Here is a 19,542-nt window from a genome sequence, read left to right on the forward strand (position 1 = left end):
TCCACTAAAGCTAGAGCCTCCACCCCACCCCACTGGGAGGAGCAGAGGTGAACATGCAATAGCAGATGGGGGGGTTGCAGAAAGCACCCACCTGGTGGGGAACCGATCTCCACACTGGAGACCCCCAACAGGCTTTGGGGGCAGCCTAGTCAGGCCTGGGGATGAGGAGGAGGGGGAGGCAGTGGGGCTGCATGTCTAGCATAGCAGGTTTTGGTGAAATGTCCCAGTTTTCCACACCGAAAGCATCGGTGCTCCACCCGCTGCCACTCTAGTTCCTCCGGCAGCAGCAAGGCTCGGGTAGCTCCCAGCTACATTGGGGTCTCCTCCGCCCCCACAGCAGGGGCGGGGGGGAGGGAGGGGGGAGGAAACATGGGGGAATGGGAGGAGGGAAATCTCAGCCCCCAGTGCCCCGCTGGGTCTGCCGGCGCCCCTCCAGCTGACTATCTATCTGGACGCAAGTCTGGATGTGGTCCTCCAAAGTAGGCGGGCTGGGCATGCATGCCAACTCATCCAAGATCTCATCGTTCAAACCATCCAAAAACTGAGCCACCAGTGCAGCATCATTCCACTGGAAATCCTGCATCAGCAAGCGAATAGTTGTTGTATAGCTGGAAACTGAGTCCTTGCCATGCCTGAGGAGGCAAATCTCCTGAGAAGCCATCTGCGTGCGCAGGGGGTCACCGAAAAATCTGACCATCACTGTCATGAAACCTTGATAGTTCCCGAGCAGGGGATCATTAGCGAGAAGAAGTCCCGAAGACCATTTAGCCGCCACGCCTGAAAGTAGGTTAATGATGAAGCCCACATGAACCTGTTCTGTCAGGAAATCCTCAGGTCGGGGGCACATGTACAGCTCTGATTGGGCCCGGAAAATCTGAAAAAGTCCTTTCTCACCAGAAAACTTCTCTGGCAGAGCTGCCGGGCACTTGCGGCGGGGGGGAATCAGAGGTGGTGGGAGTTGAACCGTAGCTTGCAGACTCTGTACAGCAGTCGTCAGTTGAGCCTCTTGATCACGAACAACCTAGTTCTCCTGCACAAGAGCTTGCACCACCAAGTCCATGGCAAACTCCAGAGGCAGTAGGAGCAGAGAGAGAGAAAAAAGAGGAATGGGGACCAAGCTGTGAGGAGCGCCCTAGCTGCCTCTTGCAGTCCCCACCAATAGCCAACTCAAGACACAGATGATGAGGAATTATTTCCAAGACTTTATTCCTTTATTCCTTTATGACTCTTTCAAATACTAATCACTAGCGACTAAGCAAGGAACAGCACTGGGGAAAGATAGCAGAGTAGCCTAAGCTCCAGGTAAGGCAGTTGGTCCCCATTTGAAGGAGAACCACGGGAACTTGGTTATCCTTCAAAGGAACTTGGTTCTCTCCCTCACCAGGGATTTCCCTCACCCCCTGGCTGGAGGTCCAGCTTACGAGAAAGAACATCTGCTTGTAGGTTGTTGGAGGCCTTCACATAGCAAATCTTAAGGTGGAACCGGGAAAAAAAGCACGACCACCTAATCTGCTGCTGGTTTAAGGCACGGGCTGTCTGAAGATGTTCCAGGCTGCGATGGTCAGTTCTAACTTCGACTGGGTGCTGTGCCCCCTCCAGAAGATGATGCCAGGTCTCCAAAGAGGACTTGATGACCAACAGTTCCTTCTCCCAGATGGTATAATTCCTCTCAGACATGTTCAGCTTCCTGGAGTGGTAGGCGCTGGGTTGCAACCCGCTGCCCGCCCGATCTGGCTGAAAAAGCACTGCCCCCACCGCAAAGTCAGAGGCATCAGTTTGCACTACAAAAGGCCTCCTCGGGTAGGGATGGAGGAGAATTTCTCCACGAATCTCCGGGAGGCCAAATGCCAACGCATTCAGCCCCCCGAAAATGGTGGGGAAATTCTCCGCCACCCCCCCCGTACCCCCCAGGATGGGACATACCTCTGTCGAATGTCCCTCTCGGCTGCAGGTCCCGGCGGCATTTCGGGAGGGGCGGGGGCGGCGGCCGGTCTTCAGACCGGCTGCCGGCGCCGCCGCCATTTCCCCATAAAGTTAAAAAAAAACCACGTAATAGGCTACGTAACGATTTACATAGCCTATCACGGCTAGATTTTCAAAGTCAGCTGTGATAGGCTATGTAAATCTTTACGTAGCCTATCATGGGTGACTTCAAAAAAAAAAAAAAGCGCATACGCAAATGGCGGTGCCCATGGGCGCCGCCATTTGCGTTCCTACATTTACGTATTCTACGGTGAAAATAAGGGCAACACTATTTGCGTTGCCCTTATTTTCGCCGTAGTCTACGTAAATCTTTATGTAGACTACCCGTGCCTAAATAAGGAACACAACTGGCGGCGCCCATGGGCGCCGCCATTTGCATACGCGCTTTTTTTTTTTTCCAAAGTCACCTGTGATAAGCTACGTAAAGATTTACATAGCCTATCATTGCTCACTTTGAAAATCTAGCCATGATAGGCTACGTAAATCATTATGTAGCCTATCACATTTTTTTTTTCAATTTACTTTTTTTATTTCGCGGCCGGGGAGACTGGGCGCTCCCCCCCGGCCTGAATTTTGGCGGCGAGGGATGGGGCACCTCCCCCCCGGCCTGAATTTCAGCCAGGAGGAGCGGGGCACCTCCCCCCCGCAAAGAACTTTGGGGGAAGAACCAAAGCACCTCCCCCCCCCACCGTGAAGCAAGCTGCAGGACCAGGTAAGGGACTTTCGCCCATCCTTATCCTCGGGTCAGGATGTAACAGGATTGGCTCAGAACTAAAAAGCTTCTTAAGTTCTTCGAAGCCTGTTGGGCAGATGCTGTCCAATGAAAACAAGATTTCCTGCCTTTAAGGAGGTCCGTGAGAGGAGATGTCAGCCGAGCAAAGCTGGGCAGGAACTTTCTGTAAAAATTTGCAAACCCCAGAAAACATTGCAAGTCCTTCTTGGTGGATGGAGCCTGCCAGGAGAGGGCAGCCTGGACCTTTGCAGGATCCATCCTGATACCATCAGCTGAGATAATGTAGCCAAGATAGTCCAAACAGGTTAGGTCGAACGCAAATTTCTCCAGCTTGGCATAAAGATGGCACTCATGGAGGCGCTGGAGGACGGCAGAGATATGGTGCTGATGGGCTTGGGGGTCCTCAGAAAATATAAGTAAATCATTGAGATACAAATTGAGGAAAGTGTCCAAATAGTCCCGGAAGATGGCATTTATAAAACACGAAAACGTATCACAAGGCTAAAAGATATGACACCGGAAGATGAGACCCTCAGGTCGGAAGGTGTCCAATATACTACTGGGGAAGAGCAGAGAGAATTTCCAAGTAGCGCCACAAAGAGTGAGGTGGCTGGGCCAAAGCTGAAAGGACACTCAGCTGTGGATGTGTCTGGTGGTGAAAAGAAAGTCCGATGCTGTAAAGAACAAAATTGTTTAGGAACCTGGAATGTAAGATCAATGAATCAAGGTAAGCTGGAGGTGGTCAAACAGGAGAGGGCAAGATTGAACATCGACATCTTGGGAATCAGCGAACTAAAAGGGACAAGCATGGGTGAATTTAATTCAGGTGACCATCATATCTACTACTGTGGGCAAGAATCCCTTAGAAGGAATGGAGTAGCACTCATAGTCAATAAAAGGGTGGGAAAAGCAGTACTGGGGTACAATCTCAAAAACGATAGAATGATCTCAGTACGAATCCAAGGCAAACCATTCAACATCACAGTAATTCAAGTCTATGCCCCAACCACTGAGGCCGAAGAAGCTGAGGTTGATCGGTTCTATGAAGACCTACAACACCTTCTAGAACTAACACCAAAAAAAGATGTCCTTTTCATCATAGGGGATTAGAATGCCAAAGTAGGAAGTCAAGAAATCACCGGGATAACAGGCAAGCATGGCCTTGGTGTACAAAATGAAGCAGGACAAAGGCTAATAGAGTTTTGCCAAGAGAACACGCTGATCAGAGCAAACAAGCTTTTCCAACAGCACAAGAGGCGACTCTACACATGGACATCACCAGATGGTCAATATTGAAATCAGATTGATTATGTATTTTGCAGCCAAAGATGGAGAAGCTCTATACAGTCAGTCAAAACAAAACCTGGAGCTGACTGTGGCTCAGATCATGAGCTGCTTCTTGAAAATTTCGGCTGAAATTGAAGAACGTAGGGAAAACCACTAAACCATTCAGGTATGACCTCAATCATATCCCTTATGAATATACAGTGGAGGTGAGGAATAGATTTCAGGGATTAGACCTGATACACAGAGTGCTTGAGGAACTATGGACAGAGGTCCATAACATTGTTCAGGAGGCAGCAACTCAATCCATCCCAAAGAAAAAGAAATGCAAGAAAGCCAAGTGGCTTTCTGATGAGGCTTTACAAGTAGCTGAGGAAAGAAGGGAAGTGAAAAGCAAGGGAGAAAGGGGAAGATATATCCAACTGAATGCAGAGTTCCAGAGAATAGCAAGGAGAGACAAGTGTCAAGGGCTCCTTGGAGGCCTCTCTCAGTCTAATCCAGTAGCCAAGTCCAGACACAGACAAAGGGATTCCTTTCAAAGCTTTATTCTTCTTTTACAACTTAACAACTCTACTTTTTGCAACTAGATCTGAGCAGCAGAGTACCTATGCCTAAGTTGGAACAGTTGGTCCCCGTTTGAAAGGGAATTACTGGCAGACCCCTGAACTTAAGGACTAGGGAGAGTCCCTCCCCTTTTCCCTTGGATCCTCTGGGCGCAGCCGTTGTTTGCGCGCCAACCGGGCACTACACCTCTTTTCTGTGCCCTCCATTTGGCGCTGCTCTCTGCATCGGCCTCGCGTTTCCACCAAGTCTGCTATCCGCGCTCTGTCGCTCCCTGGACTGCTATCTAAGCTAGGAATGTTGGTGGGAGGAATCTGTCAGCTGTTCGCCCTGGAAAAGAGGAGCGCGCTCCTCTCCCAGGAGCGACTGCTGTTCCTCAGAATCAGAACTACTCTGGGATTCTATGGGCTCAGTGTCCACCCTGACATCAAGAAGGCCTTCTTAAATGAACAATGCAAAGAAACTGAGGAAAACAATAGAATGGGAAAGACTAGAGATCTTTTCAAGAAAATCGGATATCTCAAGGGAACGTTTTGTGCAAAGATGGGCATGATAAAGGACAAAGAAGGCAGGGACCTAACAGAAGCAGATGAGATTAAGAAGAGGTGGAAAGAATACACAGAAGAACTATCCAGGAAAGATCTTAATGTCCCTGCCAGCCATGATAGTGTGGTCACTGAACTTGAGCCGGACATCCTCGAGAGTGAAGTCAAGTGGGCCTTAGGAAGCATTACTAACAACAAAGCTAGCGGAGATGACAGTATTCCAGCTGAGCTATTTAAGATCCTAAAAGATGATGCTGTTAAAGTGCTGCACTCAATATGCCAACACATTTGGAACACTCAACAGTGGCCACAAGACTGGAAAAGGTCAGTTTACATTCCAATTCCAAAGAAGGGCAATGCCAAAGAGTGTTCAAACTACCGTACAATTGCGCTCATTTCACATGCCAGCAAGGTGATGCTCAAAATCCTACAAGCTAGGCTTCAGCAGTATGTGAACCGAGAACTACTGGAAGTACAAGCTGGGTTCCGAAGAGGTAGAGGAACTAGAGATCAAATCGCCAACATTCGCTGCATCATGGAGAAAGCAAGATAATTCCAGAAAAACGTCTACTTCTGCTTCATTGACTACGCTAAAGCCTTTGATTGTGTGGATCACAACAAACTGCGGCAAATTCTTAAAGTGATGGGAGTACCAGACCACCTTACCTGTCTCCTGAGAAACCTGTATGAGGGTCAAGAAGCAACAGTAAGAACCAGACATGGAACAACTGATTGATTCAAAATTGGGAAAGGAGGACGACAAGGCTGCATATTGTCGCCCTGCTTATTTAACTTATATGCAGAGTACATCATGAGAAACGCCGGGTTGGATGAATCACAGGTTGGAATTAAGATTGCCGGGAGAATTATCAACAACCTCAGATACGCAGATGATACCACTCTAATGGCAGAAATGAAGAGGATCTCAAGAGCCTCTTGTTGAGGGTGAAAGTGGAGAGTGCAAAAGCTGGTTTGAAACTCAACATTAAAAAAACTAAGATCATGGCATCTGGCCCCATCACTTCCTGGCACATGGAAGGGGAAGAAATGGAAGCAGTGACAGATTTTATTTTCTTGGGCTCCAAGATCACCGCAGATGGTGATTGTAGCCATGAAATTAAAAGACGCTTGCTCCTTGGGAGGAAAGCTATGGCAAGCCTAGACAGCATAGTAAGAAGCAGAGACATCACCTTGCCGACAAAGGTCCGTATAATCGGAGCTATGGTTTTCCCAGTAGTAATGTATGGCTGTGAGAGCTGGACGATAAGGAAGGCTGAGCGCCGAAGAATTGATGCTTTCGAACTGTGGTGCTGGAGAAGACTCTTACGAGTCCCCTGGACTGCAAGGAGGTCAAATCAGTCAATTCTAAAGGAAATCAACCCTGACTGCTCATTGGAAGGACAGATACTGAAGCTCAAATATTTTGGCCACCTAATGCGAAGAGAAAACTCCCTGGAAAAGACCCTGATGCTGGGAAAGTTGAAGGAAAAAGAAGAAGGGGACGGCAGAGGATGGGATGGTTAGACAGCATCACCGATGCAATGAATATGAACTTGAGCACACTCTGGGAGAGAGCGGAGGACAGGAAGGCCTGGCGTGCTATGGTCCATGGGGTCACGAAGAGTCGGACACGACTTAACGACTGAACAACAAAAATAGATATTTCTTTCTCTCTCTCTCTCTCTCTCTCTCTCTCTCTCTCACACACACACTCACACACACTTAAAGCCAATAGAAGTGTAATAGGGAAAAAATAGTGTGCATTACTGAAGATGAAAATGCCATAAACTCTGAAGAACTAGTAGAACAATGACAAGTTTGGATTTATAAAATAACCCATGACAAATACTGCTCCCTCACTGATTCATAAGAGCAGGTAAACTAACATCTCTTGAGAAACTCAGAACAGCTAAACAGATTGTCCCTAACCATGATGTACATGCTCTGGCATTCATGTGTGCACTACAAAATACACACATGGGAACTGTGCATCAGCTGCTTCCTTTATGGAATGGTCCATGTATGTAACTCCAGTGCCTATGCAGAGCATTCTGCATCATTGAAGTCAATCAGAGAGCACTTTCAAACAGAGGTTCCTGTGTGCATTTGAGCCCTGCAGAACCTTGGATGAGAGTGGATACCATGGTATTAGGTGAACTCTACTTGGTGAAAGTAGTGGGGCTTTAAAAACACCACCACAACTATGGTGTTTTCCAGGCAAAGCCATAGTTACACATTCAGATTGGGCATCTTATCACAAGTTTGTTTTGACAGCAATACCACTTTTGAACAAGACAGATGACTTGAATTACTATCCAATTGCATTGAGGTCTTCAGGGTCAACAACACAACAGTTCAGATTTCTGTGTATAGCAGAAGTGGGCAACTTGTGGCCCTCCAAATGTTTTGGCCTACAACTCCCATCAGTCCTAGCCAGTATAGCCAATGGTGAGGGATGATGGGAGTTGTAGGCCAAAACATCTGGAGAACCACAAGTTACCTACCCTGGTGTATAGGAACTAACTGTCATGATCGCAATGCTGTATGTGTGTGTGTGTGTGTGTGTGTGTGTGTGTATATATCCCATAATATCACTGCTGAAGTGGTAGGCATTTTTTCTACATCCAGTTCCTATGGTGTAGGAACTGATGAAGTGATAAGGCACCGTTGCTTAAAATGAGCAATTATTGTTCAGTACACTCCAGGTAAAATAGTGCGTAGTCATGTGACATCACCCAAAAGCATGTTGTTTGGCATCAACAACCTTCTGAATACTTATACCACAGATATGCATTGCACAGTGTCAATCCTTTTGCCATTCAAATAGTTTCAATGTCGAAAACATGTCTGGCCATGCTGTGTACTGCTGTCCCCATCTGAAATATAGCACATTTGTTTTGAAGCACCTCCCCTCCGCAGCCAGCACGTAGCCACCAGCTCCAGATGCTGAAGCTGAACCTTGCAGAGACTATTTAATTAATATCTCTTGCTGTGGCCTAATTCTCTTTTCAACATGTGGCTGTCATTTGCCTGTCATCACAGCTGATTTACAATGGGGTTTAATTAAATCCTATGTACATTATTCAGCATTCTCCAAAGGCAGCACCAAAGTGTCCAAGGGTATTTAAAATGTCACCTGCTGAGACATATCATCTCCCCCTAAATAAATATGACAGTGATCAAACTTTGGCTAATTACAGTGACTTTATTATTTGTTTGTATGTTTTAATATTTAATTGCTTTCGTGTTCATCCAATTATGAAGCAACAGCAAATAGAAATTAACTTTTTATCAGCATGTTCCCAGCCCAGCTAATCAGCACTTCAAAGGCCAGGCACAAGAGGAGGTCATCCAACCTGAGAGAGCTTTACGATGCACACTTCAGTGAGTGGATCATCATTCTACCACATCCAGGAAGAATTGTGCTCTCCAGACTGTTCCTGGCTCCCACCTGCACTCCTTTTGACACTGCCTTTCATAAGCCCTCTTGTACTTGTTTGCCATATAATAATAAACAGTTTGCATTGTTAGTGACTTGATTCATATGGTGCCTTTTAGCTGCAAGCTGCTGCAGTGTGTCATCCCAACATAACTAAGCTTTGAGGACTCTAAACTGGCAATACTTTTTTCCTGTTACAATGGGATCCAGATAAGAAAAGTGAAAACGCCAGTATGCCAGAGGCTGTGTATGTGGATAAATAAAGACAGCCAATGTTGAGTGGTTCAGTTTATACGTAACACTAAGGTATGGTGTGGTTTATTGCAATCTGGCTTTTCACTGTGTTTGAACCCATTTCCACAAACAAACCATTGACAAACCACAAATAGAAACCATGGTTTGTTGTTGCCTTACAAAGTCTGGCTTGTTTAAACCATGGCTTGCTATGATGTCTGAACCTAGAACCATGGCATATCCCTGGCTTGTTTGTGCTGCTGTCCACCATGAAACAGAGGTGCCCAGAAAGAGCAACCTGAAAAGACTGGCAAAATGGGCAGGAGAGAAACAAATGGAAACAGGGAAAACAAGCCACTGTTTCTTTATTTGTCTATAAGACAATCCAACTGCTGAAACAACAAGCCATGTTTAACATAAATCATGGCTTAGCATTAGGTGCAAACTCAGCCAGTGTGCTAGCTTTGAGTTTGAAAGACAGTGGTAAGTGGTGTATTCAAACTGCAAAATGTGTGCATAATCCCCCCGCCCCCGCTTCCATCCCCTCAGCACCTTCAAGGGCTGTCCCTTTCTCCACCCATGTGGAATGGAAAACTGTGGCAATTTGAGACAATCAATGAATAAGAAATGAAAAAGATGCTTGTTACCAGGTAAGGTCACCCAAGTGGTGAATATGAAGAAATAAGACAACCTGATGGACTACAAATCCAAACTCATATAAATTTCTAGCATTTTTTATAATAGTTTTTTTCTGTACAAAAATAGATGATTGTTTCAGAATTGGGGTGGCAGTTCACCATCTTTTTATCTTTCAGGTAGAGCATTTTAACAGCTTTCTGCTCATTCACAGTGTGTGTGTGTGTGTGTGTGTGCACGTGCATGTGTGTTTGGGGGTGGGGGTTAGAACAGTTAGCTCATTTGATAGAGTCCCTGAAGGAAACAAGATATACCCTAGGGCTTTAGAGATCTAGTAAACTAGTCTGTGTTGTACACTGTCTGAGCTTCCCTTACTTAAATATGAATACTAGAGATACAGAACCAGGGATTTATTCTCAAAAGCAATATTTAGTCTTCAAAAATGTAGAAAAAAATAGGGTTGTTTTCTTTTCTCAGAAAAGAGTTCTGTAAAGCTAAACAAAAACCAACAATAATTTGCACACCATCACTAGTGATACTTGGTCCATAACTGTAAATATAAACATACTGGTTGGATCCAGAGTTGCCCTTTTCATTCACAGAAGGCACTTGGGACCATGGGAAGCTCCTGCTGGAGGAAGAATGGGATGTGATTTTTGCCTCCTTCCCACTGCGCTCCTCAGCTCCACCTCCCACGCTATTTTGAGGATTCCTCAAACCTCTGGAGCAGTTTTTCAGAGAGCAAAGAGAATGTATGAAAATTGCCTAATCCCCTTCCTCCAGTGAGAATGACCCATGAGCAGGGTCACCCAGAGGAATCTGTGGGCCTGGGGCAATGGAATTATCGGGGGAGCCCTGTGACATGCAAAAATTACAATTAAAAAATCCGCAGTGTTTCCATTTTTTAAAAAATGCTCTCCTTGCCTCAGCTGCTGTGACTGGCTCACATTTTATTTTAAAAAAGCACTTGGTGTGGGTGTGTGGGTGTGTGTGCTGTGCAGGGGGCTGGGGCAAACTGCCCCATTTGTCCCCACCCCTGGCAGGCCTGCCCATGAGCAGAGTTCTAGTCTTGTGAACTCTGGATCTAACCCATTGACTGTGAAATGAGTAAAAATGAGCCATGCTTCAGCCTGTTCCTGAAATTATCAGAACTGCCTATGAATGAGACAAAACAATATCTTAAAACGGGGTGCCCAACCATTTTGAACCTGTGGGCACATTTGAAGTGTTCAGAAAGTATTGTGGGCACCATAACAAAGTAGCTGCCATGAGGGTATAGGGCAATCAGAAAATTTACTACTGCAATAAAACACCCATTTCAATTTCACAAAAGGCAAACTGGTGAGACTGAAAGACGATCTTGCTCATGAAACTGAGTACAGGGGCGGGGGGACTAAGACCCAAATACCAAGCCATTTGACCCCACATAGCACAACAAAACACCCATGTCACAGAAGGCAACTGGTGAGGCTCAGAAACAAGTAACCTGCCGCAAACCCTGAGTACAAGGCAGAGGTGCAAAACCACTCCTTTGAGCCCACTGTTTTCTGTTCCAATCGAGCACCCACTGCCCAGAAGGTGGGTCAATTAATTTCCCTAAAATTCCTCTGAAATTAATTTCCTCCAATTAATAGGAACACCAGCCCCAAATCAATTTTCCCCCTATTTCTTACCCAAATCAATTTCTGTTCAATTAATTCTCAATCCATGAATTTCCCCTCTACCACCCAACTCAGCTCTCAGTTTTTGTTTGTCTCTCTCTGCCAGCAAACCCTCCCAGGGCTGGTCCAAGACAATTTGCTCCCACCCTGCAATTTTTCACTCTCCCAGGATCACCACCCAAACACACAGACCCTTTCTCTCCCCCAAACTCCCTCCTCTCTCTTTCTCCCTCTCTCTCCCCCCCTCTGTCACCCCCCCCATTTTCTTAATGAAGGCATTCTGGGGAAATGAAGATGGCATGTGACTGGAGGCTGGCACTTGGCTTGGCTTTGCACCCAACTGCCTGCTAAAATTGGTAGGGGCTGGCGACCTCATGGGCACCAAGGGAGATGTCCATGGGCACCACATTAGGGAAGGCAGCCTTAATTTTGATGACTTCACTCAGTTGATTTTGACATGATGTCAGGGTGGACACTGAGCCCATAGAATCCCAGAGTAGTTCTGATTCTGAGAAAGAGGAGTCGCTTCTGGGAGAGGACCGCACTCCTCTTTCCCAGGGCCAACAGCTGACGGAGATTCCTCCCACCAACATTCCTAGCTTAGATAGCAGTCCTGGGAGTGACAGAGAGTGGGAAGCAGACTTGATGGACGTGCGACACCGACGCAGAGAGCGGCGCCAGATGGAGGGCGTGGAAAGGAGGTGTAGTGCCCGGTTGGCGCGCAAACAACGGCTGCGCCCAGAGGATCCAAGGGAAAAGGGGAGGGACTCTCCCTAGCCCTTAAGTTCAGGGGTCTGCCAGTAATTCCCTTTCAAACAGGGACCAACTGTTCCAACTTAGGGCATAGGTACTCTGCTGCTCATATCTAGTTGCTAACAGTAGAGTTGTTAAGTTGTAAAAGAGGAATAAAGCTTTGAAAAGAATCCATTTGTCTGTGTCTGGACTTGGCTACTGGATTAGACTGAGAGAGGCCTCCAAGGAGCCCTTGACACATGACAACTTAGTCAATAACTCATACTTTCTTGGACTGTGACCTGGAGAAGAGGGTAAGGATAGTGGATCAAGTCTCCTGACTTCATTTCCTAGAGTGGCCTTCTCGAACGTTTGTTACTATAGATATCTTTTCCTCTACACCATTCTTTTGTTTCTGGATTGGAAACTGGGTAGCCAAGTGACACCACTTGAGAGGCTGGATTAGACCCAGGGACTCCACATTGCCAATTACAATGTGTGTATATATATACACACATTGAAATAATCATGTCAGAATGAAAAATTCATGTGGATTTAGTCGTGGGGAGGGGAAGTGTGAACATAAGTTGGGAGGAATCAAGCAACCTGTTCTTGGATGGATCATTCTTGCAAGGTCTGACATAGTCTTCCACCATCTGATATAGTCTTCCACAGATGTTCTTTTGCAGAGGAAAAGTTGTTACGTTGGAATCCACTGTCATTGTCAGTAATGCATTCCTAATTTTTACAATGCACTCTAATTGCTGTGGGGGCTTTTCATATGAAACTCCCAAACTGCTTCTCTTAGCCATGGCTGACCTAGCCTGCTTCCACTTTCTTCTTGGATAGTTAAAATCAGCCCAGGTCAGTTGCAGCTATGGAAGAAAATAAAAAGGAGTGAGTGTTCTGTCCTAGCTCAGCTTAGGTCTCCCAGGGGAGACTGGGTTGCAGTGGTGATACTGGAATGGCTGAATCACTTCTGGTAAAGTAAGTTCATGTCCAACAAGGCAAGGTCTCATTTGATAGGCCTGGCAAGACATGTCAGAGCCTGGACAGATCACTGTAGCAAGTATTGGCTGGAATTCATTCAAAAGCAGTTGTCTCAGCAACATGCAGAGGCCTTCTGAAGCCTGGCAGGTCTGGGTCTGCTGTTAACTCTGAACACTGAGGACTGGTCTACTTCCTACTACAAGGCCGTTGTTTGATTCTGCAGCTGCTGTCTCCTATGGTGTGGAGGCAGTGAGGACTGCATCAGAGAGATGCCTCTGAGTCCAAGGAATCTGGTGAAGCTATGCCCTCTGGCCTGGGAGGCCCTGGAGTAGCAGATGATGGGTTACTTGATGAAGCCTCCTCCCCTTCAGAGTCCTCCTCTGAGCCAGAAGTGGGGAATGGAGGATATGACACAGACTGAAGAACATTATATAACTGCCATCTCTTCCAAATATTTAAGAGGAATCACCAGGTTACTGAGTCAGTTGCTTCTGGAGGGTATGTATAAAACTACTGAGAATCATTTATAAGAAATTCTCCAGCAAATCTTGCATCTGATAATCAAAACAGAATGGATATTGTCATCCCCGTACCGCCGAGTAATCACAGAGATGGACTTACAAATTTGATTAGTAGATAAGAAATGGTGTGTATGTGTGTGTTGGGGGTGGTTAAGGAAAAGAAGTAGCAGGGAGGAAATATTATTGTAATGTTATCTGGTCACTCTAATTACCAATAATGGCACCTACTGGCATACCCAACCACCATCAATTCCTTTTTAAAAGCTATATAATAATGTTTGGGATAAGGAATTGATTTTTATAATAAATGCAGCTGATTTACTTGTACTATAATTTAGATTTATTACAAATTAAATTCCCTCAAGACAAGTGTTTGATTTGAAGAATCTCTGCTTTAATAAAAAGGAAAGCACCATGCTGGAAACAGGAGATCACCTGTAATTCGCAGACAGTATCAGTGAAAAGATGCATTGTGGGTGGCTTCCAAACCCAATGTACCACTGAATGTCTCCCTCCCCCCCCCACACACACTAGACATTGCTCTAGGGTACATGCACAATACAGTGGTAAACCACTGCTTTTTCATTCCATCCTCTTCTCCTCCATACATATATAATGCTGTTGGCTCTCTCCATTTCTGTGACCCTTCCCTAGGAGCATAGTAACCATGCAGAAGCAGCACCAGAGAAAAAGGAAGGGAAGTAGGTCAGGGAAGTGAGTCAGAAAAGGAAAAGTGTAATTTAGCTGGTCTCTCAACCCATTCCAGGCTCAGAGGACAAGCATTTCCTTCTTCTTCCAATCCCATCTTCCCTGCGGTGCCAGAGGAAGAAAGGGGAAGGAAACAGACCATAGACACAGAACTAGGACCATCACTGGCAAGGCAATCAAACTTCTTGTTTATAGGCAAGATCCTATGATAGAGGCCTGAGTAGAACTGAAACCTGGGTATGCATCAGACAACAATTGGCCCACAGGCTGTACTCAGCATTTCCTCCCTTAGACGGCATAGCTGCCTGCAGAATGCTATCCACTCAGAGAGGAAAAGCTTCAGAAGGCTGCACTGATGAGGACAAGGCATATGTTGCCTGCCTCTTCCTTAGGATATTCCCACCCAGGCACAGGTAAGCATCATATCTAAATAGGCCCCAACCCTCTGCTTTGAACTCATGTTCTTATTGGCCCCATCTACCTTTAGCTGCCCCACCAGCCCCAATAGGTACTGGCTGCCACTGCTAGTATGAGAAGGGTGCCGTGCAAAATGTGTGTGTGGGAAACAACTTTGATGAAAAGTTTGAAATTTTTTAAGACTGGCTGGAGTGAAACCCAGGTCCTGGAAGGGTTGAGGCACCTGACTTTACTACAATATTATTGGCAGACCTACTATCCTTCTAGGGATTCAGATGACACTACAATGACAGGAGAAGTCAAACGAAATCCAGCTGTGTAGCAACTGCAGAAAAAAGATATTTCTGCAGCTAACTTAACCATCCATGAAAACTATGAGTAGAAGCACTGGACTGGACTGTTTCTGTGAGGAATCAGAGACAGTACCTAAATCCGAAATGAAAATCCACACTGCATCAGAGCACTTGCAGCCAATATATCTCTACATAGAATCTGAAGACAGGACAGAGGTATCAGCACTGTTATGCTAAGGATTTCCTCTTGCCAACACTCCAAGTTCCAGAATTCAGTGACAAAACTTCAAGCTGACTATTTAGTGGTGGTGGTGTGTGGAGAAGAGTGAGGAGAACCACCATTTTGGACGAAGTTAGATAAAGTGTAACAAAAAAAAAAATCATATTTATGGTGTACTCAACCATAATGTTCATTATGGTTCCACATGAACAGCAAGCAGGGTAATCTCTGTCCCCAATTAAGAGTTTGGAATCTGAGCAGCTCCATGGACTCCAACTTGGGGTTAATAGGCACACAAGCCATTTTTTTAACCTCAACATGATATCATGCAGGGAAAGTTTCCCAATGGCCCTCAGCGGTGATAGTGAAAGAGAAGCTCCACCTGATTACTAGAGGTGCTTGTGGCAAACTATAGGGGATGGCTATATCACCCACTCTCATGTGAGATTCCCAAAGGCATTTGGATGTCCATGATCAGAAGCAGAACTCTGGGCTAGATGGATGGACCCTGATGTGATTCACCAAGGAAATTTTATTTCCCGGGAGGGGGGGAGATGCTGGAGATATTTTTGAATCCTAGTGATGCTTTTGAATGGGTGCAGTCTAAGCCCAACTGATTTACCACCTTGTGCCAAATTTAAAAAGTTAGCTGAACCCATTAAAACAACAACAACATGCAATTTCCACCACAAGAGGACTGTCCCGAAGTTGTTTTAGAGTGACAAGATGGTCACACATGTGCTGAACCCAGTATTAGTTTCCTTGGATGGAGACAGGTCTAGTTATGAGGACACTCAGCTTGGAAAGTGGAAGTCAGCACTAAACAGTTTACATCAGCTCCAGAACTTCAGCTATTAAGAGAGCAAATTTTGTAGAAGGTGGAATTGGGGGGGGGTGCGTGTGTGCGCATGTGTGTACTTACTCTTATCATTTTTGTTTCAAAGGAATCCTTTACATAGGTTTCTATCCATTTGTACCACTTTAAAGGACATCATCTTCTTCTAAAAAAAAGAAAGAAGGCTGGTATTGGAGTTACTACTGAAGGAATGCCCAATGGGTTTCCCTTCCACCCTTGGAACAATATACCACTTCCATTATCACAAACTGCTTATGAAGCTCCACTCAGTTTAAAAGACATTTACCATGTTATTTGAGAAATAAAAATTCAGTGGGTCTATGGAACTAGTTGCACAGCACTTGGGATTGAGGTGCTTACCTGAATTAACTTACATGGCTCAGGACCACAGTACCTGATGGAATGCCTCTCTCAAACCTACACATACACTATGGTCAACATCTGGGGCCCTCCTCTGAGAGCACTCCTCCAAGGAAGGCTTGGAGGGTGGCAACAAGGGAGAGGGCCTTCGTGGTGGTGGCCCCCCAACTTTGGAACATTCTCCCTACTGAAGTCCACCTAGCACCAACATTGCCATCTTTTCAATGCCAGGTTAAGATTGTCTTCTACTCCCAGGCATTTGATGGCATATGTCGGGATTTTAATGTCAGCTGTTTTATCAGGTCCTGATATCTCACTGTGTTTTTAGCTGTTTTACTTTTTTTTAAGAATTGCATGTTATTTTTTATACATATTGTGTTTTGCAATTTTTGTGAACTGCCCAGATAGCTTTGGCTATTGGGTGGTGTAGCAATGAAACAGATGAAATGAACGAAATTAAATTAAACTTAATCATGCTACCCAAATTAGGGAGGAGGCAGCTGTGAGCTTTGTTCTCAAAGACATTTCCTCTTTGTCTGGAATTGGGTGGGTTTTGGATCCCTTGCCCCATTTCCTGATACTGTAATTCTGTTTTTTTTGCCCTTGCTATTCCTTGCCATCTCTGTTCATCTTTGTCCTGTCCCATCGAACTTAGATGGTAAGCAGTCTGGGCAGGGACCATTTACCTATCAAACCATGGCCACTACATTCATGCGGAGACTAGGTTATAAAAAATCATCATTTAGTAATTGTGTTAGTAATAACACAATAAATAGGGATGCATGAGCAATTCATTTCAGTTTGTTTTTGATCAAGATTTATTCAATTCACACTTTCCGGACCAAACACAGACTCAGACACAATCTGCTGTCGAAGTCTGAACATTTCTGAGCTTGCAGTGTGATTCATGGTTTCCCCCACCCCCCAAAAGTAATCCAACAGCATGTGTACATTTGAAAAATGTGCATGAAAAATGCACACAAAAATGTTTTAATCAATGGGAGAAGAATGTATATGCTTCAAAGATGTGCACAATAGATGTGTACATTTGGAAAAATAAGCACAAAAATACACACAGATTTTCATGTGAAAAGAAAAAAAAACAAAGATTGCAATTTGATACAGACTCAAGTCAGAACGAGCTTCAAGATGGAATTTGGAGAACTTTGGCAAGTTTGAGTTTTAAACCATCTCCAAAAGGGTTACATCATATATTTTTAGAATAATAATTCAGTCTTGAGAGAGTTCCAGTTTGTCATCATCAAGACAAAATCTGTCTTTATTGATGAGAGATTTACAGAAAAAACATCTTAAAGCTGTCAATGTCTACATTAGGATTTCAGGCCACATTCAGGAAGTGATATTTTAAGAACCATGGGTTTCCTTAAACCCAGAGCAGTGACATCCAAGACCCTGTCTTTGCTGGATGAACTATCCATGAACTCCTTGTTCTATCAGAGCCCAGCAAACCATCTACAGGTGCTGTAGATGGACATCTCTCAATGGCCTATCATTCACTGTCTTACAGCTGACTGTATGATTTGCCTCCATTTTCAGGTATTCTGAGCTGATTTCAGATGATATGAAAGTTCTTTTTGTAGTCTTTGATCTGTGCTGGCACTTTCATGTGTGGAAGACCTTAGCATGATGTCACAATCACCCACTGATAAACATGTGTCTGTAATCTCACCTAATGCCAGCCAGAATGGCTTGCTGGAGGATGCTGGGAGTTGTAGTTCAATGCATCTGGAGGGCACCAGGTTGGGGAAGGCTGCCTTATGCTAAGCCTCCATCCAAGTTTGGGGAGGAGGTTCTCCCAGAGAGGTAGAATTTCCAGAAACATGACATATATGTTAAGAGTATGCTTCTGTCTCTTTTGGTTTCTAAGGAAGACCTGGAAAAAGGATGGCAGTATATGTTAGAGAATGTGGCCAGAGCTGGACGCTTATTCCAGTCAAGTTACAATTCACATTTAAATACAGCTCATCCAAGTAGTTTGAAGAACATGGAAAACATCTGGACGATCTGAGGTTGGGAATCATAGGACTTCTTCCACCAATGTCTATTACACTGACATCATGATAACAAGATCTGAATAACGAAGTTATTCTTATCATGGGAATTTGAAATCACAGAGTTTTAACGAGGCAAAATGAGGCACAAAGACTGGGTATTGGTTAAAAGTTTACCTTGTTGCTCAGCATTACTGAGATTATCAGGGCATAATTCCCATTGGTGAAGAAGTCCCCAAGTCTCCAGATGCTGAGACTGATCCATGGAAATGTGTTTTGATTTAGAACGTTATGCTGTTTGCAAACTTTTTCCAAAGCATCAGGAGCTGCCCCATGCCAGGCAGAAGGAACTGAGGTTCATGGAATTTGATCTGACCTGTAAAAGCTTCTAATCCTTTACTCAGGAAGTCAAGGAAGTAAAGGCTCTAGAGAAATTCACTGCTTTTTCTGAAACTGTATATGTAAGATTTTGTGTAGAGAAGATATACACTTTTACCAATTTTCTCAAGGGAGGAATGGACTTCTGAAATGTTATGCAGAAACTGAGCTGTGTAGTAACCACTCCAAAGGCTGGTTGCAGACCCTATAATATTCATTATGACTGGAGGTTTTCTTGACCCTCTATTATCTCCTAAAATTATTCAAAGAGAACTATTTTAATATAGTTTATACCCCCCATATTATGCAGAAAAATATAAGCCAAGGTCCAAACAAACCCCCAATGACTTGTGCACACACAAGCAGGCTCTGGCAAACTGCTTATGAAGATCTGGGGACTTTCAAAAGCAGGTTACGATTAGTGATGCTGCCAAATTTCTTAATTAGTTGGCTTGTTGGTCGAAACTCCCCCCCTTAAATTTTCAGTTATCCTACCACCTAGATTCTCAAAAAACTTACTTGAGGCAGTCTCATTAGCTGCTTCCCTCATTGTTATCACCACCACTGCAGCCCTGGCTCCAGGGAGGACTCTGCAGGTTTGTCTTCATGCCAGCAATTGGCAACGGCAAGTAAACATCACATGACATCATCCCACAGGCAGACCACATGAAAACAAGCCATCAGAAAGGGCCCACATAACATTACACATGACGTCCTGCTGAACTACACGATTCCAAACTACAGCTCCCAAGATGCACCTTGATACTGCATATGCAAAAAAGCCTATATGCACGGAACAAGATTTCATATTAAAGGAAAACTCTTGTCTGAACTCACATAGACAATTTCATTACTTTCCAAGTAAATAACAAATTCACTCAAAGTAAGTTCACTCACCCCTAGTTATGATGAGTTGGGAGCTTTGGGTGGTATCCAACACTGTCAGTCAGCTTACGCTATTGACGTACTGCTAGAGTAA

At 44.8% G+C, this 19,542-nt stretch overlaps 1 long non-coding RNA gene across 1 annotated transcript in view; it reads right to left on the minus strand.

Annotated features, from left to right (window-relative positions):
* The window catches only part of LOC146354128 (uncharacterized), a 74,736-nt gene extending 55,566 nt beyond the window's left edge, over window positions 1–19,170 (minus strand). The window contains exons 1-2 of the long non-coding RNA XR_014788312.1: window positions 19,083–19,170; window positions 15,880–15,958 (exon numbers count right to left, since the gene is read on the minus strand). This is a non-coding gene — a long non-coding RNA (uncharacterized LOC146354128). The remainder of the gene's footprint in view (window positions 1–15,879; window positions 15,959–19,082) is intronic.
* Window positions 19,171–19,542: the final 372 nt, after the last annotated feature.

Source organism: Heloderma suspectum, chromosome 2, assembly GCF_057233095.1.
Source record: "Heloderma suspectum isolate Gila_16-S chromosome 2, 16-S_ref, whole genome shotgun sequence".
Lineage (NCBI taxonomy): Eukaryota > Metazoa > Chordata > Lepidosauria > Squamata > Helodermatidae > Heloderma > Heloderma suspectum.